Below are 26,926 nucleotides of genomic sequence, written 5' to 3' on the forward strand. Positions count from 1 at the left end.
CTCATCTCTCATTTCCTCTCATCATTCACTAACTTCTCATTTTTCTTTTCACTTCCATTTCTCTCTCATGCATAAATCCCCCATTTAACTAGCAATTCCTTAAAAAATTCTCTCTTGGCTAGCCACCTTGAGGAGCATCTTGCAAATGAGCTATTACGAGGATCAGAAGAAGCCACCGTGATCAATTTCGGAGGACTACCAAAATTACTTCAGAGTTTCTTCTTCCTTAATCTTTATTGTTGTTCAACATGTTTGCAATTTGCTTTGATGTTTTTTCATTAAAGGTGATAGCTTAATTTTGTTTAGCTAGAATGATTACATTAATTTGATGAAGTTTATTTGAATTATTTTCATGATGTTTTGTGCCTCAATCGTTCATGCTTTCAATTAAAATCATTCATGTATTTCATTCATTAATATGTGATTTGATGCATTAAAATTAGTCGATCAGTCCTGGCCAGATGGCGATTAATGGACGCAATAATTGGAAGGTGCATGCTTAATTTAGATCATGATCTGATTAGATTAAAGGCTCGTAATAACTCAGGAGAACTCTATTACCTTGCATAACTTTTAGGGTATTGTGATTAAATTGTTTCAAACTTGATTTGTCCCTGTTGCTTCACATAAACTCTAAGAAACCCTTAGTTAAATATGATCATGGTAGTATGCATGTTTTTCTAAGTAAAAGATTCCGAAAGGACTTAATATTGGTTTCAAAGTTAATGAAAGATCGAGTTGCCATGGAATATTTTTGGGAATATTATGAACATGATGAAAATGAACTAAGTTAAATGATGTAATTATTCTAGCCTATTCATGTCTTCGTTTTTGAAATATTTTGAATTCTGCTGCTAAATCCACCTTATACATTTTAATTGTTCATTTCATTTGCATTTAGGTTAACTTGCATCTAGGTAATTATTTTACTTAACATCAACGAATCAAAATTATTGTGTTTTTCTTAACAAATTGTTAATATTAAGTTTGCAAAATATTGATTAACATATACAGTCCCTGTGGAGACGATAACTCTTATACTTATTGCTTGATAACGACTGTGTACACTTGCACAAACCCCATCGTTACAAGTTTTTGGCACTGTTGTCAAGGACTATTGCCTTAATCATTGTTCTGAAATTATTCTTTGCAATTTGGTTTTTATTTTTCTATTTTAATTCTAAATTTACTAATTAAATTTTTTATTTGTTATTCTTTATTTTTTTTGTGATTTTATTCTTAGGTGTTTATGAACATAGATTGAATCATCGATTTATTACTTGTAGACCCTAAAATCGATTAGACATTTAGACAAAGAATACAAGAAAGATTCGCCCAAAGACAATCTGCGAAAATGGACCTTGGAAATCAAAATGATGTTCAAGGGAATGGAGCCGCTAATGTTCACAATCCAATCCTTATTGCTAATGATAGGGATCAAGCTATAAGGTAGTACGTTGTGCCCCTTTTTAATGAGTTAAATCTGACAATTAGGAGACCGGAGATTGAGGCATCATAGTTTGAACTGAAGCTTGTGATGCTTCAAATAATGGGCCAATTTAGTGGAATGCCCACAGAAGATCCATACCTTCACGCTGGACTATTCATGGAGGTGAGCAATTCTTTTAAGATAGTTGGTGTAATTGAAGACACATTTAGGTTGAAGTTTTTTCCATACTCATTGCAAGATCAAGATCTAGCACAAGCATGACTTAATTTGTTGCCACCACATTCAATTTCAACTTTGCAAGAATTAGTTGAGTGCTTTTTGGTAAAATATTTCCCACCTAGCAAAAATGTTAAGTTGCGAAATGAGATCACTATTTTTCAGCAAATGGATGATGAGTCCCTATATAAGGCATAGGAAAGATTCTAGGAGTTACTTTGTAGATTTCCTCACCACGGGATTCCACATTGCATCCAATTGGAGGCGTTTTATAATGGTCTCAACGCACACACAAGGTTGGTGGTAGATGCTTTTACGAATGGTGCTCTCTTGTCAAAGTCTTATAATTAGGCTTACGAGATCATCGAAAGAATAGCCAGTAAGAATTACCAGTGGCCGACAAATCGATCAATGTTAAGAAGATGAGTAGCTAGAGTGCATGAAGTAGATGCCCTCACTTCACTCTCAGCCCAGGTATATTCTATCTCTTCAATGCTGAAATTGTTTACTAATAACGATTTTAATCATGTTACAGCTCAGCCACTGAGTCAATTCAATATTGTTTCCTGCATATATTGTGGGGATAGCCATTCTTTCGAGACCTGTCCATAAAATCCTGAGTCTGTTTACTAGGTAAGGAATCAACACCAAAATAGAAGTGGACAAGGACCATAGTCCAATTTTTACAACCTTTCATGATGAAACCATCCAAAATTTTCTTGGAGTAACCAAGGAGGAAGACCGAACAACACCCATATGCAGTATAGACCAAATCAATCCCAAGGGTTTAATCAACAAGTTTAAAAACCACCACAAGTTGAATCATCTAACAATTTGGAGAATTTGTTGAAGGTGTACATGGAAAATAATGACGCGTTAATCCAAAGGCAAGAAACAACGTTGAAAAATTTTGAGAACCAAATGGGTCAGTTAGCTACAGAGCTTCATAATAGATTGCAAGGAGCCTTGCCGAACGATACAGAAAATCCAAGAAATTTGGGTAAGGAAGATTACAAGGTAGTTTCTTTACGGAGTGGTAAGACTTTGGAACTCAAGGAAGTAGTGGTTGAAGATGGATCTATTGAGAAGGAGGAAAGTCAACTAATAGTTGAAGTTCATGTCTCAGAGTAGCTAGAACTTATAAAGTTTGATGAGGTAAAATCTAAACTAGTGAATTTTGATAAGCTAATATCTTCTTTAGATACATATTTATCTCCTTAGAAAAGTTGTCTAGTCCAAGCCAAATTTTCATCACCTCCATATCCACAAAAATCTAGCCACATACGTGGAAACAAGAGGTGCAATTCAAGAAGTTTTTGGATGTTCCAAAGCAACTTCACATCAATATACCATTGGTGGAGACTTTAGAAAAAAATGCCCAACTATGTCAGGTTCATGAAGGACATTCTGTATAAGAAGAAGAGACTCAGTGAGTACGAGACTGTAGCACTAACGAAGGAGTGCAATGTGTTCATATAGAACAAACTACCTCAGAAAATGAAGGACCCTGTAAGCTTTACTATACCCTGTAATATTGGAGAATCTTACCATGGTAAAGCTTTATGCGATCTAGGGGCAAGCATTAACTTGATGCCCAAGTCTATTTTCAAGATGTTGGGGGTAGGTGAAGTAAAATCCACAATTGTGACACTTCAACTGGCGGATCGATTTTTAGCATACCTAGAAGGAAAAATAGAGGATGTTCTGGTACGTGTAGATAGTTTATTTTTCTTGCTGATTTCATTGCCTTAGATTTTGATGTAGATAAAGAAGTGCCGATCATCCTGGGGAGACCGTTAGTAGCAGAACTAACGAAACACCAAGAGGAGCAGCTGATTGAAATTTTAAAGAAATTTAAAAAGGCGATTGGTTGGACTATAACTAATATTCTAGGAATAAACACGTCCTTCTGTATGCACAAAATTATCCTAGAGGAGGGTGAAAGAGGTAGAATCAATGAGCAAAGGAGACTCAATCCAATAATTAAAGAGGTAGTTTGAAAGGAAGTTATCAAGTGGTTAGATGAGGGAATTATCTACCCCATTTCAGATAATTCATGGGTAAGTCTGGTACAGTGTGTACCAAAGAAAGGTGAAATCACGATTATTGAGAATAAACGTAATGAGTTAATCCTGACAAGGATGATCATAGGTTGGAGAATTTGTATTGGCTACAAAAAATTGAACAAAGCCAAGCGGAAGGACCATTTTCCGCTACCTTTTTATGGATCAGATGTTAGACCGACTGGTAGGTAACGAATATTACTGGTTTTTTAAATGGATATTCGAGACATAATCAAATAGTTGCAGCCCCGAAAGACCAATGGAAAATGACTTTTACTTGCCCGTACGATACGTTTGCTTTTAGGCGAATGCCTTTTGGTTTTTGTATTGCACCTACTACATTTCAGCGATGCATGATGGCAATATTTACTGATATGGTATTAAATTTTGTTGAGGTATTCATGGATGGTTTTCTGTTTTTGGTAATACTTATGATGTTTGTTTGAGTCGTTTAGCTAAGGTACTAAAAAGATGCGAAGAGACAAATCTTGTCCTTAATTGGGAGAAATACCATTTTGCAGTTTAACGTTAAAAATACAAAAATCTGACAAATAGAACAAAAACCAAAATAAAGGCCAAAAACAAAGTTACCGTCCAAAAATTCCAAAATAGTTAAAAACTTAAACTATCTTATTTAATTAACCAAGAACCCAATCTAAGCTTCCGTACGCCTACCGATCTTATGATTTCTGAATACTTGAGAGGGTAAAACAAAAGGGTGAGCTAACAAGCTTGGCGTGTAACTAAACTTAAATAGAGAACACACATAACACAATAAACAAATCAAAGTATTGCAGAGAATTTTCTAACGATCAATTGACTAGAACTGAGAATGCATCATTATGTCAATGCAGTATTTTTTAGAAAAAACATAATGAAGATTTTTTAGAAAATTTCCTACACATTCTGCTACACATCAAATCTGACACATACAGCCACATTGCCCAAATAACCCAGACCGTGTGACACACACAATCTGACACATAGCCGTGTGGCTTATGTAGTCTGCCATACGGCCGTGTGACGTCGACAGTGCACTTTTCGGCATCGCGTCGTTCGCTATTTTTTAAGTTTTTTGATACACACCTGATCGTTTTCTAATACACGTTGCTACGACACACTTAGAGACTTCTAAACGACAATGTCAAAAAGATTAATTAGCATGATTTTACCAAATCCGATTCACTAATTTATCACAATCAAAGGCAATCGAAGCTAATTACAGAAAAATCAGCCCCTAACAACGACGAACAAACACTTACCCTTGCACAAACAGCAGCTAACGACAATCAATTCCATGGTGGAATATTCGTCTCCAAACTTCCACCTAAATAGAACCAAAATTAAACCATAATATAGCAAGTTCCCCATCCAAAAATGTAAAACCCTTCAGCAAAATACCAAACTTAAAAAAATCCTTACCACCCACGATTAACACTGGCCAAAATGAAAAATGGCACTAATACATGTTAAGTCAAATTGAAAATGAAGAAGCAGTAAAGTGACAGAAATAATGATAGTTAACAAAAAGAGAATAGCACCCAAAACACTACGACGGAGGAAGAAAATCTATAGAAATCAAATAAGGAAAATTGAGAAAAAGAATTGACAAAGAAATTTCAACAGCAAAAGCAAAACTAATGTTCAAGAAATAAGGGGGAAAAACAAAATGGGAAACAATGGAGAAAGTGGGGAACGACAAATAGGGAGGGACCTTTTGTGTTTTTTTTAAATGATATCACACAAGATTCAAACATGGGACCCCTGAAAAAGTTAAGGCCTTACCACTGAACCAACAAGCTCATTATTTCTAACAATTGAGCGAAATGAATTTTTAAGCTAGATAGTCAAAGATAAGGGGTTTAGGCAAGAATAACAAAAATGAAAGGAAAATGATTCAAACTCAGAACCTCTCACACACAAGCACAACACTTAACCACTAAAGCAAGTCAATTCACTTGACAAAATTTTCACAATCTTAACTCAAAAACGGGATGTAACCACTCTTAGTTTCACTAACCCGGTTTTTGGGATGTGACAATATTGATGTTGTATTATTATATTTTTTATGGAAAAGTTAATTTTTTAAGAATATCTTGACATTTAAGAATATCGAGTTTAGGGTAATACTTTAATTTACATGTATAGCATCTCGGCCCTAAAAACATATTCTAAAATGTATATTTCCCATAAAATATAATAATACTAAAAAATAATTCAAATTATTAATTAATAATGGTAACCTTACTTTAGGAATTTTTTCTAAAACATAAAGGAGAAAATTTGATATAATGTTGGTGCAAAGTCTCATGCATCATGAGTGAATAATAATATGTCACCTCATCATTAAATAAAAAAAATAGTAACAACTTAATTTAATTATAATTAAATACTAATAATTTTATTTACATATAATTAATTATAAATAAATTTTAGAACCTTAAACGTGAGAACTTAAAACTTAGACCTTAAACCTAAAATTCTAAATTCGAGAGTTATCAATTTTTATTTATAATAGTTAGGTTTAATGTTTAATTATGTTTAAATAAAATTATTAGTATTTATTTACAAGTCCTCTATATTTTTGCTTCATTTAATAACGGTTGATATAAGGAACTTATACACCGATAATGAAATCAAATATTTAAAAAAAAATCAAAGTTTTGATGGGAATGGATACGCACATGGACTTGTTAGAAGGCAAAATTCAATCCCAAAGAAATAAAAGCCACTTACTACAATTTTCACTTTTCAACTTTAAACATTACTATACTTTTGTTTTGTTCAACAATACATGTTTTGTTTTCCCTTTATTATTAAGGCATTAATGTGTTTGAACAAAAAAAAAGGAAAAGAAGCATTAATGTCTACTTTATGGACGTAAGCCTACCTAAGTATATGTGGGACGATTCCATAAACAAATGCCATATGCGGGATGACACATTAGTCATCAGTCAACATGCATTTTCCAATTAGCCGTTAGTATATGCTATATTTACAATTTAATTATATGCCTACTACCACATATGCTATAGATAATAAGAATATGAATATTCGAAATGGGATGGAATGGAATTTTTTTAAAGAAACCATGAATCAAGAATTAATGACATGTTTGATCTTCTAGATAAACCGGTAAAATAAAAGAATATTTTATTATTTATTGAAATTAATTATCAAAATAAAAATTTATAAAATATTTAATCAGAACAAAAGGGAATGAATAAAAGTAATTTTATTGTTAGCGTATTGATCAGAGTAATCATCTTACAATTCAAAGTTGTAAGAATTTTTAACTTATGATGTCTGTATTGATAAAATTTACTTTTATCTGTAATGTTTGAGTTGTAAAAAGTGAGATGGATATAAAAGACAAAGATGGAGACTTGGAGATAAAAGGACATTGTTGAATTTTGAGATAAAAAGTGGGGTTTGCATTTTGCAATAATATTTAATTTGTAAAAAATTAGGTAAACCAAAAAGGTGAGAGAATTCTTGGTTAGTGACTGAGTCATAACCTGACAAAGCGCATATTGTAACATGAAATGATGATAAATAAGAGAACACAATGGGCAAATTGCTACTTAGTAAATAATCCAATATTGGTACTTCCTTTACGTTATGCGTTTTTATAAAATAATAAATGTAATTATAATCAATAATAATTATAAATAATACAATTCGAATAACAATGAGAAAGTAGAATCAAATTTGAAATCGAATATTTATAATTCATATATTTTGCAACATTTCAAAAATCAAGGACTAATAGAATTAGGTTTGTGAATCGAGAGAGAGTGGTTATGTCCTAAATTTTTAAAATTATCTGTGCATTTTTAAGAAGTAAATGATGTATTGGTTTGTTGGTTAAGTGTTAGTGAAATGTTCCTTAAAACCCAAATTTAAGTCCCTTCTCTTGCATCATTTTTATTATTTTGCAAATTTTGCATCAAACCTTAATATGTGACACGCCTTGTTTTTAAAATAATTATTGCAAAATTATTTAAATAATGAGGAAATAGCCTAGTGGCTAAAGGAAATATGAAAAAACATGGAAATTATATTAAGGTCTTAAGTTCAAATCTTTTCCCTTGCAAAATAATTAAGTTTTGCATACCCTTGAACCCTAGGCATAAATACAACTTTTTATTGTATTTTTCAACCTTTAAGTCAAAATTTCCCTACCCCAAATGTAACATCCTATACCCAGCCCGGCTGTCGAGCTCGAATACTAGGACGCTACACCACCGTCTCGCATCATGTTCATATCAAATTGTCATGTTATTACACATGAATCTTTTGTTGTTGTTGTTGTTGTTGTTGTTGTTGTTGTTGTTGTTGTTGTTGTTGTTGTTGTTGTATTTATTAACATAGCATTCACATGAATTGTATGTCATACATTTACTTTTTATCGATAAAACATGTCAATCATTCATTAAATAAACATAAAGTAAGTACTAAACTTGCATTAGATCCACTTAGCAAAATTTCCCAAAACTGTTACGTAGGTATCGATACCGAAAAGGAGTGGGTGAGCTTACCAAGTCGTTATGCATCAACAAAGCATACATGCAACATAATCATAACATCTTCTACTCTTATGTCATATTTTACACGTTTAATCATCTTTCATGAATATTTCCACACTAATCACATGAATATTTTAACATATATTACAACACATATTAATCACATTTACTCACTTTTAGTCATGTTTTATGATAGTTTGGCTCTTGAGATTATGAAACATAAAGTGGACTCTATCACCACATATTGGATACTTGGATCTCCAACACACCAAAATGACTCAAAGAGTTAAACATGTCCCATAAGTGAAGCATATAGCTAACACTCTCCAACACACCAAACACATATCCCGGTGAATGGAGCTTGACTCACATTCTTTTATCTCTCCAAAAACTGTCCCTACGCCTCAACGCCCCAGATATTACAACACAAAGATGAGTAATCACAATCCTATGGCATGTCAACTATATCCAACGATCTCATAAGACCATAAGGCCAAAATATCCATATTATTATCACATATTTACTTATCAAATTTCCACACATATCTACTACATATTCACATTAGTAGCACAATAGAATCACTGTCACATGGCATGAATAACATACCCACATATTTACTTCACATGGCATGAACAACACACCCTTATATTCACTTTCACATCAGTCATCATAAGCTTATAGCATATGTCATAGCATCTCATATATGTTTATAATTTCACAGTTTCACAAGCATACCTATATCACATTTTATCATAACTGTGAGAAAACTTACTCTCGAAATTTAGAGTAGGGGTTTAGGCTACCTATAAATTTTTAATTACACAATGAATCATCTATGAGCAACTATTCCAAAACACCCACCAGAAATACGCTTCCACCAAAAAGCCGAAAGCTCAGACAAGCTTCCCTTTGCCTTTGTCTTTTCTCGTTAAAGGTCCTATTGACTTCGACACTTTAACAAGACAAACCAAACAAACACACAATCAAAAATCATCCATCGACTCACCTTAAACAATAAAACACAATAGCCTAAGCTACAATCATTATTAACCGAAACCTTTAACATGAAAAGCTTTAAATTTTAATATCTCAGCCTACACTTAATCTTTTCACATGAAAATAATTCCATTCATCTACATATTCATCTATGGCTAATGTCCAATCTTTAAAATACACAAAACTACACATTTTAAGGTATCGACATTTTTCGACAAGTTTTGGCCATTATGACGAAAATTCATTAAAACTCGAGAAATTCTTAACAAAACGTCAATATAACTTTAGAAACTTTCTAACCATGTTAAAACAAGTTGAAAAACACTTTGAAACCACATTTTAATCCATAATCTTAAAATTCACCATTAACAACCAACTTTTCAGCTTTTAGTTAAAACATGCGTTTTAATGGCTAAAAATTCAGTTGAAGAGACTAGATATCATTTAAACTAATAGGAGAATGAATGGTTACCTTTAATGGAGGAAAAATGAGTTTTGATGCAAATCTCAGAAAACCCATTCTTGAAGAAGAAGATTAAATTAGTGAGGTTTTTGGGGTGTTTTCTTGGTTTCAATGGCGATTTATAGTTCAAGGGATTTTGGAAATCAAAAGAGATTTGGATTTGGAGATCAAAAGCAATTGGAGGAGAAAAAGAAAATGAAGGGACGACAAGAACACAAGAGGAAAGTTTCAATTGTGAAAACAATTTGAGGAATGGGGGTTTTTTAGGTTGATTTTAAAATTCTAGGTAAATTGCTTCATAAAAACTCTCAGTTTTGACTCTTTTACAAATCAGTCCTATTTTTAAAATTAAAAGTATTTAAAACTCATTTTTAGAAATTGACTTAATTTCCTAATAGCCATTGTTGAAAATATTATCGATTACCAACCTTACAAAATTCCAAGCACATATAAGCTAAATTTCCTAAATTACCTTCGAAACTTCTAGGCCCAATTTTAGGGAGTTACAATTCTCCCCCTTTAAAAAGAATATCGTCCTCAAAATTTACCTGAGCTAAAAAAAGAAGGATATTGATGTGAATTAATTGTTTGTAATTAAGTAAATATGTTTGCATTTTTAGGATATTTTTAGAACATTGCATAACAAAGCTTGGATTGTGCTATAAATTTTATTATTTGTTACTTTTATTATCGGGGAAGAAATGTGTTGCTTGTGGTTAGGAACAGGTACAGGATGAAAAAGAGAAGAGAGAATAGAGTAGGAAAATTAGTAAAATGCTAGTTGGATTTCCAACAAGAATGCCATGGAAATTCTAGGAAGAGGACGCAACACTTAGTCCACATCACTCTCAGCCAGTTGTACTTGTACCAGATAAACCACCCTAAAAAATAGGAAGCAAAAGCTGCGTACTGAGAGGGAGGGACCTACCCTATAAAAGAAGAAAGAGAAAATAAAAGAAAAGAGGATTTTTAGAGAGAGAAGAATTAGAGAGCAACTTTTTCTCTCTGCATCAAATTCTCATGAAAAATCTCAGAGAAAAAAGAGGAGAGGGTAGCAGCTTACAGAGCAGAAAACTCATAAACGCAAGGAAGGGTAAGAGAAATCTTCCCTGGGTTTTGCATCAAATCTCATTATTAAAGTGAAAGCTGGAGTAGCAAGAGCTTCCTGCAGTTGTTTGGGTGAATTTTTATTATCTTTAATAGCCATGGTATGATTTTGAGTAGATTATTGTTTCAGTCGATTTTGTGATTATTTTAAATACATGCATGAAAGTTTTAGACATAGATGATTGTATGGTATGTTAGTAGATCTAATTTAATTATGAAAAGATTAAATAGATTGGATCATTATCAGTTGATACAGGCAAGTATTTGACAAAATGTTTGCAACACTCTAAATATAGAAGTTGTGATCTATACAGGGAAAGGAAGAACAATCTTGATATCATTCTTGAGTTCTGTAGACATCCAAAAAACTTGGAATGGTAGCTCAAAGTCTAGCTTTCAAGAGAAGCAGACTGCAGTAGTGAATCCTTAAATAGTAGAATGGTCAAGATTTTGCTATGGTATTATTATAGTATAAGAATAAAGCCTGAGTAATTCCAACCTTTATCATTCAACAGTACAAATCCTCCCTACTTATTCTTTGAGAATTGCCACAACATTTCAATTGCCCTAGCATTTTTTTCACTCATAATTGATTTTGTTAATCTATTCATTAATTCTCTTCATCAATTTGTCATATGTTTCTTTTACACAGTTTAATTAATAAATTTCATAAGTAATAGCATAACCAATTATTTTAATCAATTCTGATCCCTGTGGGGATGATACTCACTCATCACTTTATTACTTGATTCAACGTGTACACTTGCACATTCGTATTACACATTTACATGCGACAAGTTTTTGGCGTCGTTACAAAATTTAGTGTGTTATTACCTCTTTAATTTTTATTAGTTGAGCTTTATTAGTTGTTTTGATTTTTTTTTTGCTTTTCAAGATTTATGTTGGTGCATCAGTAGAGATATTTTTGCAATTGAAGGGTATTCTTTTGATCCTGAAATTGAAAGAACCTTGAGAAGAAGGAGAAAAGAATTGTGAGAAATGAAAAGAATTAGAAATGATCAAGTTAGAGAAGAGCCATTACAACACGATAGAATGGATGCTAATATTTCTTGTATAATAGATGATAGAGACAAACCCATCAGAGAACATGTAGTGCCGATCTTACATGATCTAAATCCAGGGATTTTTAGGCCGCATATTCAAGCTTAAAATTTTAAGTTAAAGCTGATGATGTTTCAAATGTTACAAACTGTAAGGCAGTTTAGTGGGTTGCCTACTGAGGATCTATAGTTGCACTTAAGACTCTTTTTGAAAGTCTGTGATTCATTCAGGCATCAAAGTGTTCTTGAAGATGCCCTGAGACTGGAGTTATTCCCTTATTCATTGCGGGATCATGCCAGAGCATGGTTAAATGCACTACCACCAGGAACGGTGACATCTTGGAATGAACTTTGTCAAAGGTTTCTGCTAAGTTATAATGCTCCAACCATGAATGTCAAATTGAGGAATGATTTTATGTCCTTTAGGCAATCTGAGGATGAAACATTACATGAAGCATGGGAGTAATTCAATGAGTTAATTAGAAAATGCCTAATGCATGGTTTTCAACATTGGACGCAAATGGAAATGTTTTACAATAGACTTAATGGGCATACAAGGATGGTGGTTGATGCATCTGTTAATGGGACTTTGCTCGATAAATCATATAATGAGGCATATGAAATTCTAGAGAGGATAGCAAACAACGATTATCAATACCCCACTAAAAGAGTAGGGATTGGTAGAAGAGTTGCTGAAGCAATGGAACTTGATGCAATTACTTCCCTAAAAACTCAAGTATCATCTTTAACGAATATGATTAAAATACTCAAAAGACCAATTGCAGTATAGGAAATGAAAGCAGCTGAGTTAACATGTATTTATTACGGAGAATATTATGTTTTCGATGAAGCCCATTGAATCCAGCCTCAATTTATTATGTGGGGAATTTTAACCGCAGCAACAACCCATATTCCAACACATATAATCCAGTGTGGAATTAGCATCCCAATTTCAATTGGAGTAATCAAGGGGTGGGAAATTCCATCAATGCTATTCGACAAAATGTTGCAAGTGCACCACCTGGATACAATCAACCCATACCACAGCAAAATGCTCAGCAAAATTCAACTTCGAGTTCTTCACCTATGGAAGATCTATTAAAGGAATATATGACCAAGAATGATGCTATCATTCAAAGTCAAGCTGCATCTTTAAGAGATTTAGAGAATCAAGTGGGGTAAATTGCCAGAGCATTAAGCTCAAGACCGTAAGGAACACTGCCAAGTGATATCGAAAATTCACAATATCAAGGGATGGAATAGTTCAAAGCCAGTATACTCAAAAGTGGTACACATCTACCAAGAGTTGTTAATGATACCACTATTTAAGAAATTAATTTAGATTTCACAAATATGAAGAATTCAGAACCAGTACCGGAACAGGCTACAATAGAAAAGAGTAACCAGTAAAATGTTGAAGTAGATTCATCTTGTATTTCCAATAACAATGCCACTGCAAAAAAACCTCAACAATTGAAAGGAAGGCCACCGCCACCTTTTCCTCAGCGTTTCCAAAATCTAAGATTTTCAATTCAAGAAATACTTGGATGTCTTGAAGCAATTACATATCAACATACCATTGGTGGAAACATGGGAAAAATGCCCAACTATGTGAAATTCATGAAAGTTATCTTATCAAAGAAGAGAAGGTTAGGGGAGTTTGAAATTGTTGCTCTCACTGAAGGGTGCACAACAATGCTAAGAAACAAATTGCCACCAAAACTGAAGGATCCAGGAATTTTTACTATACCTTACTTTATTCGAAACCATTATGTAGGCAAAGCATTATGCTACTTAGGTGCAAGTATAAATCTAATGCCTTTGTCTATTTTCAAGAAGCTGGGAATAGGGAAGGCGAGACCTACAACTGTCACATTACAATTATCTGATTGTTTATACATACATCTAGAAGGTAAAATAGAAGACGTGTTGGTAAGAGTTGAAGAATTTATTTTTCCAACAGATGTTATTATTCTGGAATGTGAGGCTGATAAAGAGGTTCCAATCATACTTGGGAGACCTTTTCTAACAACTGGTAGAACATTAATTGATGTACAAAAAGGTGAATTATCTATGAAAGTTAATGATCAACAGATAACTTTTAATGTTTTTGATGCTATAAAGTGTACAGATACAAATGAAGAATGACATGCTGTTTAGATTGTTGACACAATAGTTCAGGAAGAATTTGCAGAATTTTATCACAATAATTTTAATGATGATGCAGACTCATTTGAGTTTATTAAAGCAGAAATGATTAAAGAGCTTGGTGAACTGATGGAAGCTAAGAAAATTGAGAATGGATCAAGGAGAAGTTTCGAATCACTAAATTTATCAAGCTGTTCTTTTAAACCTCTTCGACCATCCATGGAAGATCCTCCTACGTTGGAATTGAAGCCTTTGCCAGTACATTTGAAGTACGCTTACTTAGGAGATAACAACACATTACCTGTAGTTATTTCTACGGCCTTGACATTAGATCAAGAGGCTCAATTGTTGAAATTTTTAAAGAAATCTAAGAAGGCATTGGGGTGGACGATTGCGGATATCAAGGGAATCAGTCTAGCAATCTGCATGCGCGAGATATTATTAGAGGGTTGCCATGGCAAATCTATTTAGCAATAGAGAAGACTGAATCCCATTATGAAGGAAGTTTTCAAAATTGAGATTATCAAATGGCTAGATGTTGGAATTATTTACCCAATTTTTGATAATTCTTAGGTGAGCCTGTTCAATGTGTACCTAAAAAAGGGGGTGTCACCATGGTAAGCAATGATAACAACAAACTTATTCCTACTCGTACTATCATGGGATGGAGGGTTTGTATGAACTATTGGAAACTCAACAAAGCAACAAGGAAAGACCATCCTCTACCATTTATCAACCAAATGTTAGATAGACTAGCGGGGAAAACCTTCTATTATTTTCTAGATGGTTACTCGGGGTACAACCAGATTGCTGTAGCTCCTACTAATCAAGAGAAGACCATATTCACATGTCCTTATGTAATTTTTGTGTTCCGACGAATGGCGTTTAGATTATGCAATGCCCCTGCAACATTTCAACATTGCATGATGGCAATAATTTTAGACATGAAGGAGAAATTTTTAGATGTGTTTATGGATGACTTCTCGGTGTTTAGTGATGCTTTTGAAGACTGTTTAAAAAAATCTAGAGTTAGTTTTTTGTCGGTGTGAAGAAACCAAACTTGTTCTTAATTGGGAGAAATGCCACTTCATGATCTGTGAAGGCATTGTTTTGGGACATAAAATTCTGCAGCAAGGGATTGCCATCCACAAAGCAAAGATTGAGGTTATTGAGATTCACAGTTTTCTTAGCCATGTAGGATTCTATCGACGATTTATCAAAGATTTTTAAAAAATATCGAAACCCCTGTGTATATTGTTAGAACATAATAAATCATTCAATTTTGATGAGCTGTGCTTACAAGTATTTGAAGAATTGAAAAAGCATCTAGTCGCAGCACCAATAGTCATAGCACCAGATTAGACTTTACGTTTCGAACTTATGTGTTATTCTAGTGATTTATCCGTAGGAGCAGTACTTGGACAAAGAAAAGATAAGGTATTTCATGCTATCTACTATGCAAGTCGCACATTGACAGATTTTCAACTAAATTATACCACCACTGAGAAGGAGCTGTTAGCTGTGGTATTTGCCTTCTAAAAATTTAGAGTGGGCACCAAAGTTACAATTTATACAGATTACTCTGCTATTAAGTACTTGGTGGCCAAGAAAGATGCCAAGCCCAGATTAATTCGATGGGTACTACTACTGCAGGAATTTGATCTGGAAATTAGAGATAGGAAAGGAATAGAAAATAAAGTGGCTGATCACTTGTCTCAAATTGAAGCAAGAAATGAAGACAATAATATTCAATGCATTCAGGATGATTTCCTAGATGAGAAATTGATAGTTGCCATGGCATTACAGTGGTATGCTGATATCGTCAATTTTTTGGTTAGTGGATTGCTGCCATCTAAGCTTACAAAGTAAAGACGAATGAAATTATCCATGATGCAAAGTAGTATTATTGGGATGAGTCGTTTTTATTCAAACATTGTATAGTCCAGATAATTTGGAGGTGTGTTCGAGATGACAAGATTTAAAGTATTTTATATCATTATCATTCAGCACTGTATGATGACACTTCGAGGGTATGCGAACTGTTCAAAAGTTCTCCAATCTGGTTTTTATTGGCCAACCTTATTTAAAGATACTCATGAATTTTTCCAAGTTTGCGATCGCTATCAAAGAACTGGAAATTAATCGAGAAGGTATGAATTGCTCTTGCAAACTATTTTAGAAGTGGAACTATTTGACATATGGGGAATTGACTTTATGGGTCCATTCCCACCTTCTTGGGGCAATGTATACATACTTTTAGCTATTAATTATGTCTTCAAGTGGGTTGAGGTTGTCGCTCTACCAACAAATGATGCTAAATTGGTACTGAAATTTCTACATAAAAATATTTTTACCAGGTTTGGTACCCCTCATTCTCTAATTAGTGATGAAGGTTCGCACTTTGACTGTAAATTAGTTGCTAAAGCTCTGGATAGGTATAAAGTTAAGCATAAAATTGTCACGGCATACCATCCCTAGAAAAATGGACAGTTGGAAGTCTCTAACAGAGAGATTAAACAAATTCTAGAAAAGGTAGTCAATCCCACTCGCAAAGATCGGTTATCCAAATTGGATGAAGCTTTGTGGGCATATCACACTGCATTCATGTAATAGCCCGTTTTTAGTGAAAAATTAGAACAGTGGTTTTGAGACCACAAATCTGATGTCAAAATATTTATTTTATTATTACATATTATTTACATCATGATAGTAATACCGTATAAAAATTTTATTAAGAAATTTTACCGTTTGCATGCTTAATTTGATAATAGGACTAAATCGCATGAAGTGTAAAAGTTGTGTTCTAGTAGCTAAAGGTATTAAATAGCTATAGAACCTTAAAGTATGAGTCCTTATGTGGTAATTAGACCATTCATGTTGATAGTGGAATGTGATGGCTTGGTATTTGTGAAAATTTTAATGTTTTAAAGGTTAAAATGGTAAATTGGTAAATAAACGATAAATTACATAAAACAAACCAAGTTATCATCTTTTTACACATTATTCAACCGAAAATCAAAGGGAAAAGAAGCCATGGAAGGTTGAACTTTCAACCAGTCCTATTTTTAATAATTTTTATGTTTTCAGGATCATTGTAGCTTATTCTAGCTAGCCCGGGGACTAAATTGTAAAAATGTTAAAAGTTTAGGGTTTTCCCATGAATGAGTGTGTATGATTTTTGATGATTTATGTAAGAAAATGGTTAGTTGTTGATAGATAAACAACTTTTGTTAAGTGATTTTTGGTGAAATTGTCAAATAGGGATTAAAATGAAAAATAGAAAATTATACATGGTGAAATTGTAAAATAAATGAAACATAGGGCTTCATAGGGACCTATATGCAATTTGAATATGATGGGTTTTGGGGAAATTGCATGAATTTCCATTTTATAATCTAGGGACTAAATTGAAAAGAAATCAAAGTACGACTTTAGATCGGGGCAAAGATAAAGTTTCAAATTAGTCGCCTCCGTATCTACGATTAATCATCGAGGTAAGTTCGTGTAATTAAATTGTGTTTATATGTTTTTAATTGAATTATACATGTATTGTAAATTGCCATATATATATACCGATCGCATATCCAATGATGTTACATCGACTACCGAGCCTCATTTGAACCTCAGGAATTTGTAGGATACAAATGATAGGTCATTAGGGTTTACATGATTCGGGTGCTAGTCTTGAACATCCTACCAATGGCTGAGGTCTGGCAGGTGTTGCGGATACTCCACAGCTCGTGTGAGCAGCATGATGTAGCTACGTTCCGACCCACAACTCGTGTGAGCATTCTGATTCAAAGCTCGTGTGAGCAGGCCCATTTTTACAGCTCGTGTGAGCATTCTGATTCATAGCTCGTGTGAACATATATGTAAAGAAATTGACGGATTACAATTATATGATTTAGCACACTTTATGTGAGCTATCCCGAGTATCCAACGATATTCTAAATGGTTCAATGGGCATTATACAAAAAGGAAATGGTAAGAGTTCGATACGAACTAAGACATGGACATATGTGAACTTTATTGAAATGGTGATACATGGTATATTGAGAGTTGAAATTGATGATATATACAACTGATACATGATTAAATGTTATGCTCATCCGTGATTATATTGCTTATGCTATATGATTAAATGGCTAACATGTTTGGTGTACATGCTTAGACTTTGGCCAAGTTGTGGTTGGATTATAACATGTTTAACTTACTTATTATGTATTGAAATGGTAAGTTGTGTTTTACATTATACGAAATTACTAAGCATTTATGCTTACCCTGTGTTATTTTTTCGTGTTATATAGTGATTCGAAAGCTCGTTCGGGTTGGAAGCTTGTTGAAGTTATATCACACTATCCATCGACTATATTGGTACTTTTGGATGATTGTAAGTTTTGTTATAATGGCATGTGTAGGTATTTTGGTTGTTGAAGTAGCCATTTTTTTTGGCTTGGGTTTATGACTTTTTGGGTGATGTTATGAAACTAGTTTTGGTATGTAAATATTTGGCTTTAAAGTGGTTGACATCTTGGTTCTTGATGCTTGAAAAATTATAGATGGAATGGCAATTTAAAATGCAAATTATAAATGTCTTGTGATATGTTTGGAATGTGGTGATTTGGTACATTTGTTATCAATGACATATATGGCTATTAGTGCTAGTTGTTGAATGGAACATTTGGAACTATTTGGTGTGTTAGTGATACGTAAATCAAATGGTCTGTGTTTGATGTAAACTTAGTTTGAAGTTAGTGAACATTTTGGCCAATTTGAGTATATGGTTATACATGTTTAGGTGTTGAGATTGAAGTGCCCTTTGGGCATATTTGTTGTATGCAAATATATCACATTTGAATAGCTTGATTATGCATGGTCTTGGTGCATTTTGACGGCTTGTTTATTTATGCAAATGTGATTGTAGGTGTATGCATGAATGGGTGAGAAAAGTGGCTTGGAAATGGCCTATTTTTCGTCCACACCGGTAGAGACACGGGTGTGTGTCTCAGCGTTGTGTGACACATGGCTTGGCGACACAGCCGTGTGTCCGTTGTAGTTTTCAAAGGGTTACAATTCATTCTGTTACACAGCATAGCACTTGGCCTGGCACATGGGCGTGTGAGGCCATTTCGAAGGGTACACGGCCTGGTACACGGGGGTGTGGCCTAGCCGAGTGACCTAAGTCAATCAGTTATACAGGAACAGACACAGGCTGGGATATAACCATGTGTCCCTACTTTGAATGTCCACACGGCCTGAGACACAAGCGTGTCCTCTCATACGGCTATGTGACCGCTACAGTTTTGAAAAGTTTTATTATTTTCTGAAAAATTCTATCATTTTCCAATTTAGTCACGACTTGTTTCTAATGTGTTTTTCGGGCCTAGAGGGCTCTTTTAAGGGATGATATGCATGTTATAGATTGGTTTGGCTATGATTAATGATATGAATTATATTGTTAATTTTTTTTGTTTACTTTGAAATGAAAACTCCAGTAATGCTCTATAACCCTATTTCGACGGCAGATATAGATAAGGGGTGTTACATTTATTTGTATCAGAGCTATGATTTAATCGATTCTCGGACTGAACGTAGCGTATTTGAGTTTAGCTATAAATACCATTATATAACCTGTGATAGTGTGATATCTCCTGACCATTTTAAAACATGTTTTCTTATAGCAATGACATCAAACCGAGCTAGCTCCAATGAAGTTGAGAGTAAGACTCAAGCCTCTATTCACAGGGTAGTGTCGAGTAGTGCAAGGCCCATATCCGAGTGTCGGGGAGGAGCGGCTAAGTAAGCCTTCATCTAGATGATGAGTGAATGGTTTACAAAGTTCATACAAACAAATCCGGCTACTCAACAACCTCCACCCCTCCTGTTCCCCAAATGGTCTCTGTTATTCCTCAAGGTTTGGAACCTTTACGAGTTAATAAGCCGCCTGCTGATAAAATTCGTAAGTACGGGGCTAAAGAATTTAGAGCTATTACTGAAGATGATCCTGAGAAAGTAGAATTCTAGTTAGAGAATACAATTAGGGTTTTCGATGAACTATCTTGTTCACCGACCGGATGTGTGAAGTGTGTGGTATCTTTGTTGAAAGACTCAACTTACCAGTGGTGGAACGCATTGATTTTAGTTGTGTCGAGAGAGCGTATAACGTGGGAATTCTTCCAAACCGAGTTTCAAAAAGAATATATTAGTCAGAGATTTCAAGATTAGAAACGTAAATAATTTCTTGAGGTCAAGCAGGGTCGTATGTTTGTGCCAGAGTATGAACGAGAGTTTGTCAAACTGAGTAAATATGCTCGAGAATGCATTCCAACTGATACTACCATGTGTAAAAGATTCGAGGAAGGGTTAAATGAAGATATAAAGCTTTTAGTCAGAGTTCTTGAGCTAAAAGATGTTGTTGTCTTAGTTGATTGAGCACATAAAGCCGATGAGCTTAGTAAAGAGAAAAAAAATGTTGGTTTTGACGCTAGAGACTCGAGAAAGAAATCGACTGAGAAGTCATATCAGTCATCATTGAAGAGACCAAAAGAACATCACAACCATTCCATAGCTTTAGTGGAGTATTCCAATAGAGACAGAGGTAACCGACGTTCGAGTCCAAAGCCTCAGGCTACATCTGTAGCAAGTGTTAGTAGTGTCAGAGATAATAGGGCCGAGTACAAGCACTGGAATAGACCACATTATAGTGAATGTAGATTGAAGAACGGAGCATGTTTCAGGTGTGGTTCCTTCGAACACTATCCTAGAGATTATCTAGAGAAGTCTGAGAAAGAAAACATTCAGACTAATAAATCGAGCAACACCACTGCGAGAGGTAGACCACCTTATAATCCCGAAAATGTGAGTGGTAGTCGTGGTGTAACAAAGGACTCTACTGTGAGATCTGAGGCACGAGCACTGGCTAGGGCTTATGTTATTCGTGCACGAGAAGAAGCTTTTGCACCAGATGTTATTACTGGTACTCTCTCTATTTTTGATACTGATGTTACTACTTTGATTTATCCGGGATCAACCCAATCATATGTATGCACGAATTTAGTATCTAGTAAAAAATTACCTGTTGAGTCCATAGAATTTGTGCTTAAATTTCGAACCCCCTAGGTCAATATGTATTAGTTGATAAAGTTTGCAAGAATTGTCCTTTGATGACTCGGGGTCACAGTTTTCCAGCTGATTTGATGCTATTGCCTTTTGATGAGTTTGATGTGATTTTTGGCATGGATTGGTTGACTCTACACGATGTTGTTATGAAATGTAGATTAAAACTTATTGTATTGAAACGTCAGAATGGTGAGACACTTTGGATTGAACCAGACAGTTTGAGTGGGATGCCTATTATTATTTCAGCTATGTAAACACATAAATATGTGAGAAAAGGTTGTGATGCTTACCTTGCATATGTACTGGATTCTAAAGTATCTGAGTCGAAGCTTGAATCAGTGACTGTGGTTTGTGTGTTTCCAGAGGAGTTACCTGGATTACCGACGATCAGAGAGGTTGAGTTTGATATTGAATTAGTACCGGGGACATCATCAATATCGATAACACCGTATAGAATGGCTCCTATTGAGTTGAAAGAGTTGAAAGCAATGTTGCAAGAATTGACAGATAGGGGTTTTGCTTGACCCAGTTTCTCACCTTCGGGTGCACCTGTTTTGTTCGTTAAGAAAAAGGACGGATCAATGAGATTGTGTATTGACTACCGTCAATTCAACAATGTTTCAATTAAGAATAAGTATCCACTACCGCGAATTGACGATCTGTTTGATCAGTTGAAAGGTGCAACAATATTTTCGAAGAGTGATCTTCGCTCTGGTTACTATCAGCTACGAGTTAAAGATTTGGATGTGTCGAAAACTGCATTCAGAACCAGGTACGGACACTATGAATTTCTTGTGATGCCATTTGGTTTAACTAATGCACCTACAATATTTATGGATTTGATGAACAGGAACTTCAGATTGTATTTAGACAGATTTGTTGTGGTATTCATTGACGACATCCTGATATATTCACGAGACGAGTCTGAGCATGCCAAGCATTTGAGAATTGTGTTGCAAACTCTGCGTGATAAACAATTGTTTGCCAAATGTAGCAAATGTGAGTTTTGGCTTCGAGAAGTAAGTTTTCTGGGACATATAGTATCGACCGAAGGCATTAGAGTTGATCTGAGTAAAATTTTAGTAGTTGTTGACTGGAAACCACCGAGAAAATCCGAAGTTAGAAGTTTTCTGGGATTAGCCGGTTATTATAGAAGGTTCGTTAAGGGATTCTCGATGATAGCTACACCGATGACGAGACTATTAAAGAAAGATATGAAATTTGAATGGTTTGAGAAATGTCAATAAAGTTTCAATCAGTTGAAAACACTATTAATTAAGGCACTAGTATTAGTTCAGCCTGAATCGGTAAAGAATTTGTGATTTTTAGCGATGCATCTTTGAATGGTTTAGGTTGTATTTTGATGCAGGAAGGCAAAGTAATAGCTTATGCTTTTAGACAGTTAACGCCACACGAAAAGAATTATTCGACACCATTTGTACGGCGCAAACTGTCACATCTTTACTGATCATAAGAGTTTTATGTATCTAATGTCGAAGAAAGATTTGGATTTGAGATAGCGTAGGTGGCTTGAACTATTGAAAGATTATGATTTGATCATTGATTATCATCCAAGTAAAGCGAATGTAGTTTCTGATGCTCTGAGTAAAAAGTCTTTATTTTCTTTGCGAGCAATGAATACGCTACTGACATTATCTGGTGATGGTTTAATCTTAGCCAAGTTGAAAGCTAGACCAATGTTTTTATAGTAGATTTTTGAAGCTCAGAAGTGTGATGATGGGTTACTAGCTAAACGGAAACAAAATAAGTCTACTTCTGATTAGAATTTCAGGTTGGACCTTGATGATTGCTTATTATTTAGAGGTAGAATTTGTGTATCGAAGAATCCAAAGCTCGTTCGGAAAATCTTACATGAAGCTCATAGGGTAGCTTGTCTATTCATCCAGGAAGTAATAAGATGTACAATGATTTGAAACAGATGTACTGGTGGTCGGGAATGAAACATGAGATTTTTTAATTTGTATTGATATGTTTAGTATGTTAGCAAGTTAAAGTTGAACATCAAGTACCTTCTGGATTATTAAAGCTAGTGTTGTCACTGGAATGGAAATGAGATCGAGTTATAATGGACTTCGTATCGGGTTTACCCCTACTCTGAGAAAGAAAGATACAATTTGGGTTGTCGTTGACTGTCTGACTAAGTCTGCACATTTTATTCTAGTACGTACTGATTACTCCCTAGATAGATTAGTTGAGTTATACGTTTCTAAGACCGTCAGATTACACGGGGTGCTAGTTTCTATTATTTCGGATAGAGATCCGTAGTTTACATCACAATTCTGGAAAAAGTTACAAGAAGCTCTAGGTACGCGGTTGCATTTTAGCACTGGATTTCATCCTCAGACCAATGGTCAGTCCGAGCGAGTAATTTAGATACTCGAAGATATCCTTCGTTGTTGTGTATTAGAGTTTGAAGGCAATTGGGAGAAATATTTACCGTTGGTTGAATTTGTGTGCAATAACAGTTATTAGTCAACCGTAAAAATGACACCGTATGAAGTTTTGTGTGGACGTAAATGACGCACTCTGTTGTATTGGACTGAGCTTAGTGAGAATAAGATTCACGGGGTTGATTTAATTCGAGAGACTGAAGAAAAATTGAAAGTAATCCGTGAAAGTTTTAAAGCAGCTTTGGATCAATAGAAATTGTATGCGGATTTGAAACATAAAGAAATAGAATTTCAAGTCGGTGATAGAGTGTTTCTGAAAGTATTGCCTTGGAAGAAAGTTCTTTAGTGTAGTCACAAAGGGAAGTTAAGTCCGCGATTTATCGGGCCGTATGAGATTATTAAAAGAATCAAACCAGTAGCGTATCGATTAGCTCTGCCATCAGGGTTAGAAAAGATTTATAACGCGTTTCACGTATCTATGTTACAACGATACCAATCTGACCCTTCATATATTATCTCACCTGTGGATGTTGAGATTCAGTCTGATACGTCGTACAGTGAAGAATTGATTAGAATTCTGGCTTGAGAGGTTAAAGAATTGAGAAATAAGAGCATAGCTTTAGTAAAAGTTCTTTGGCAATGACACGGGATAGAGGAAGGAACTTGGGAACCCGAAGAAGCTATGAGAAAGCAATATCCAAACCTCTTTTCTGGTAAGATTTTCGGGGACGAAAATTCCTTTAGGGGGAGAGTTTTAACAACCCGTTTTCAGTGAAAAATCAGAACCGTGATTTTGGGACCATAAATCCGACGGTGAAATATTTATTTTATTATTATTTTATTGCTTATTGCATGATAGTAGTATCGTATCAAAATTTCGTTAAGAAATGTTACTGTTTGCATGCTTAAATTGATAAAAGTACTAAATCGCGTGAACTGTAAAAGTTGTGTTCTAGTAGCTAAAGGTATTAAATAGCTATAGAACCTTAAAGTATGAGTGCTTATGTGGTAATTAGACCATTCATGTTTATAGTGGAATGTGATGGCTTGGTATTTGTGAAAATTTTAATGTTTTAAAGGTTAAAAAGGTAAATTGGTAAATAAATGATAAATTAAATAAAACAAAACCAAGTTATCATCTTTTTACACTTTCATCAATAAAAAATCAAAGGGAAAAGAAGCCATGAAAGCTTGAACTTTCAGCCAACCCTATTTTGCTTGCATGTGAGTATCGTTTGTCCCGTTCTTAATGATTTTTATATTTTCGGGATCGTTGTAGCTTAATCTAGCTTGCCCGAGGACTAAATTGTGAAACTGTTAAAAAGTTTAGGGTTTTCTCATGAATTACTGTGTATGAGTTTTGATGATTTATGGAAGAAAATGGTTAGTTGTTGATAGATAAACAACTTTTGTTAAGTGATTTGTGGTGAAATTGTAAAATAAGGATTAAATTGAAAAATAGAAAATTATAAATGGTGAAATTGTGAAATAAATGAAATATAGGGCTTGCTAGGGCTATATGAAATTCAGCTATGATGGGTTTTAGGAAAAATGCATGAATTTCCATTTTATGAGCTAGGGACTAAATTGAAAAGAAATTAAAAATATAAGAGCAAAATTGTAATTTTGCTAAAATATGAGTTCGGGTTAAATTGAATAAAATAAATATTGAATTGAGCTAAATTTATTTGTTTAGCTCAAGAGAAACCTCGTACGGCTTCAGATCGGGGCAAAGATAAAGTTTCAAATTAGTCACCTCTATACTACAATTAATCGTCGAGGTAAGTTCGTGTAATTAAATTGTGTTTATATGTTTTTAATTGAATTATACATGAATTGTGAATTGCCATATATATATATATATATATATATATATATATTGATTGCATATCCAACGATGTTACATCAACTACTGAGCGCTATTTGAACCTTAGGAATTCGTAGGATACAAATGACATGTTATTAAGGTTTTCATGATTCAGATGCTGGTTTTGAATGTCCTACCTATGGCTGAGGTTTGACATGTGTTGCAGATACTCCACAGCTTGAGTGAGTAGCATCGTGTAGCTATGTTCCAGCCCACATCTCATGTGAGCAGACCCATTTTCACAGCTCGTGTGAGCATTCTGATTCACACGAGCTATGAGCATACATGTACATGAATTAACAAATTATAGTTATGTGATTTAGCACACTATGAGTGAGCTATCTCGAGTATCCAACGATATTCTAAATGGTTCAACGGGTATTATTCAGAAAGAAAATGGTAAGAGTTCGATACGAACTAAGACATGGACATATGTAACTTTCATTGAAATGGTGATACATGGTATATTGAGAGTTGGAATGGATGATATATGCAAATGATACATGATTAAATGTTGTGTTCATCCATGATTATATTGCCTATGTTATATGATTAAATGGCTAACATGTTTGGTGTACATGCTTAGGCTTTGGCCAAGTTGTGGTTGGATTATGACATGTTTAACTTACTTATTATGTATTGAAATGGTAAGTTGTGTTTTACATTATACGAACTTACTAAGCATTTATGCTTACCCTGTGTTATTTTTTCACGTTATATAGTGATTCAGAAGCTCGTTCGGGTTGGAAGCTTGTCGGTGTTATATCACACTATCCATAAGCTATATTGGTACTTTTGCATGTTCCTAAGTTTGGTTATAATGGCATGTATAGGTATTTTGATTGTTGAAATAGCCATTTGTTTTGGCTTGGGTTTATGACTTTTTGGGTGATGATATGAAACTTGTTTTGGTATGTAAATATTTGGCTTTAAAGTGGTTGACATCTTGGTTCTTGATGCTTGAAAAATTAAAGATGGAATAGTAGATTAAAATGCAAATTATAAATTTCTTGTGATATGTTTGAATGTGGTGATTTGGTACATTTGTTATAAATGACATATATGGCTATTGGTTCTAGTTGTTGAATGGCACATTTTGTAGTATTTGGTGTGGTAGTGATAGGTAAATCAAATGGTATGTGTTTGATGTAAACTTAGTTTGAAGTTAGTGAACATTTTGGCCAACTTGAGTATATGGTTATACATGTTTAGGTGTTGAGATTGAGGTGCCCTTTGGGCAAATTGGTTGTATGCAAATGTACCACATTTGAATAGTTTGATTATGCATGGTCTCGGTGCATTTTGATGGCTTGTTTATTTGTGCAAAAGTGATTGTAGGTGTATGCATAAATGGGTGAGAAAAGTGGCTTTGAAATGACCTATTTTTCGTCGACACCGGTAGAGACACAGACGTGTGTCTTAGCCGTGTGTCTGGAGACACAACCATGTGTCCCTTGTAGCTTTCAAAGGGTTGCAAGTCAGGCTGTTGTGCAGC

General features: G+C 34.3%; 2 non-coding genes across 2 annotated transcripts; both read right to left on the minus strand.

The window, feature by feature from the left end:
* Positions 1 to 1,802: 1,802 nt before the first annotated feature.
* LOC128040113 (small nucleolar RNA R71) lies at positions 1,803 to 1,908 on the minus strand. Its single transcript, XR_008194773.1, has one exon. It is a non-coding gene; the product is annotated as a small nucleolar RNA R71 (small nucleolar RNA).
* Positions 1,909 to 12,283: 10,375 nt separating this feature from the next.
* LOC128040248 (small nucleolar RNA R71) lies at positions 12,284 to 12,390 on the minus strand. The gene has a single exon (XR_008194906.1). It is a non-coding gene; the product is annotated as a small nucleolar RNA R71 (small nucleolar RNA).
* Between the last annotated feature and the right edge of the window lie 14,536 nt (positions 12,391 to 26,926).

The sequence above is a fragment of the Gossypium raimondii genome, chromosome 3 (assembly GCF_025698545.1).
Source record: "Gossypium raimondii isolate GPD5lz chromosome 3, ASM2569854v1, whole genome shotgun sequence".
Lineage (NCBI taxonomy): Eukaryota > Viridiplantae > Streptophyta > Magnoliopsida > Malvales > Malvaceae > Gossypium > Gossypium raimondii.